General features: G+C 37.9%; 1 protein-coding gene across 1 annotated transcript in view; it reads right to left on the reverse strand.

Moving 5' to 3' along the window:
* The window catches only part of LOC106876538 (zinc finger protein 135), a 48,887-nt gene that overhangs the window by 12,401 nt on the left and 33,913 nt on the right, over positions 1-2,573 (reverse strand). The window lies entirely within an intron of this gene.

The following is a 2,573-nucleotide window of genomic DNA, read 5'->3' on the forward strand; positions in this document are numbered from 1 at the left end:
TCAAGCTTGACATGAAATCAATGAATCTCAACTTCATTAATATGTATATATCTAAAGACATCAACACAGAGATGACTTTGATTTCTGAAGATGATTGTGCTGGATTTTTGAGGAATTTGTTAGAAAATAATGAATAAAAGTGTTAAGTGATATTGATTTTGTCTTTGTTGTGTTTTCATTATCATCATCTTTATATTTTATGGTAGTGAAATGAAGTTAGCACCAAAATAAAGCAAGAAATACCTATAACATAGGGATTTAGTTTACAGGTGATGTACACGACTAAGTACGCTAGGTAAGTGCTGTAATGGATTACTAGGGCCCCAAAGTTATATCCAAGACGCCAGTATCGATAGGAAGATTCTCAGCCGAAACCAAAAAAAGGGGGGAAAATAGAAATTAACCAGCCTCCAAGGAGGTAGCAAGTGTGTGGAAAACGAATGTTCTCTCAGGAGTGGGGAAGTGACAGGTGCTGCTCCAGGTTCCAGTCAGATTTGGTTTGGTTTCTTTGGCTGTATGCCCTTAAGATACATAGTATATATTTTATAAATATGCCTGGTCAAATATCATAATAGCATGAAACTAGTAGTAGCCCTTTCGACTGAATATTTAATTCGATATACGTATGTATGTGTCTGAACATCATGTCAGTCTGATAACTAAAATAAATGTATACAGATCTTGTATTTCAAGCATATTTCTGAATGGTGCTGTAGCATGGGCTGCCTTCTACAGACAAATAAGAAAACTTGAAACGTTTCACATGTGTGCAACATATGCAGCAAATTGGCAAGATAAGACATCAAATGTCAAAATCTTAGGATCATGTGATATATCCAACACACGAACACGCTTTATCTCCTGATTATTTTTATGTATAGCTTAAGGAAGCTATACAGTGGGCAGGAGGGAGGACGACTGTGTTCTCGTAATCTGAATACTGTATAGTCGATGGAATGCTGTGTCACGTTTCCAGTCTTCGAAGGGTGATTAACTCTTTACATTACGAAGTGGAGGGAAGGAATGGCTCCATGACCTGCTGGGAATCTCAAAATCTTAGAAACATGTGATATGTCCAGTATCCAAAGCTTGCTGATGAGAATTCCGCAGCACTCCGTCGCTTACGACGTCGAGGGTTCCAGTTGATCCGATCAACGGAACAACCTGCTCGAGAAATTAACGTGCAAGTGGCTGAGCACTCCTCAGACACGTGTACCCTTAACGTAGTTCTTGGGGGATATTCAGTGTGACAAGGCTGACCCGTTGAATTACAGGCACAACAGAAACAGGTAGTAAGAGTGCGAGAAAGTTGTGGTGGAAGAGTACAGCAGGATTCGCAACCATCCCCCAAAATACACCCTGGAAGAACGTAAAACGACGTTTTAAGAGTAAGATGGGGAAGATTCAACAAAAACAAATTATTTACTTTGTTTTAAAAAAATTATTTACTTTGTTTTTAAAAAAAAAACCTCATACGTGTTTTGCGCATTCGCGCTAGGTAGGATCGACTAGTCACGACTAGTTAGCACGAGTGCGCGCACTGGACCCACTCTTCTTGAATAGGACCCATTGACTCGTTGTTTATATCTGTATACGGTAAGTTGACAAAGATTTAATTCAAGGCTGTAATGGTGATAAGAATGTGAACCTCTGGATGTTGCAGCAATTATTTCGAAGCGAAAACAAAAGAACATTAGGAAAATATATTTCCTCGTCTTCAATAATAATGGTTAATGTTTAAACTTCCAAAGTCGAGATTTGACTTGAATTCGTTTTAGTGTCCATAAATAATATTGACGACAATGATGATAATGCTTTTTACTTAAGGCATAAGGCCTGTAATTTGGTTGCGAGGTGTAATTCTATCGCATGGGCCACTATTTCTTATTTTATTGACCTCAAATGGATGACCACGGTGGGATTTGAACATTTCAGTGTAAAGTCCGAATACGGTTACATGTGATGGAAGAAAGTAAATAGATAAAAGATTTGGCAGATTAACGGTAATTCAAAATCGTTAATTGTTCTTTACATTTAATTACTGCATAATAAGAGGAAACTTGCCTAAATAATTCTGATAGAATAACTACAAATCCGTCTGGAGTAAGTACTTAAATGTGCCCCAGCGACGTCGTTTCCTCGTCACTTTCTGAAAACTTGCTTTATTTCAGATGATTACAGTTATATTTTTCAGATGGTGTAGTTTGTGATTTTGGAGGCACAATGGCCCAGTGGTTAGGGCAGCGGACTCGCGGTTTCGATTCCCAGACCGGGCGAGGAGCCATTTTATTGTATTCTCTGTGGTAAATCATTTTTTGGAAGTGATGCGACAAAACACAAACATACACATACTGGAGAGAAGCCATATCTTTGTAATATCTGTGGTAAAATTGAATTACTCTGTTGTTTAACTATCCGCTTTATCTTACTGCCTCTTTTCCTATTTCAGAATATCACATCATGTTGACGTAAAAGGGATTTCTTCATTCAGACGTGCCTCTGATGTTTTTTATCGACTTTCCTTGACTGAACGAAGACCATATATTTATAAGAAGCATTCAGCAATACATCAA

The sequence above is a fragment of the Octopus bimaculoides genome, chromosome 29 (assembly GCF_001194135.2).
Source record: "Octopus bimaculoides isolate UCB-OBI-ISO-001 chromosome 29, ASM119413v2, whole genome shotgun sequence".
Lineage (NCBI taxonomy): Eukaryota > Metazoa > Mollusca > Cephalopoda > Octopoda > Octopodidae > Octopus > Octopus bimaculoides.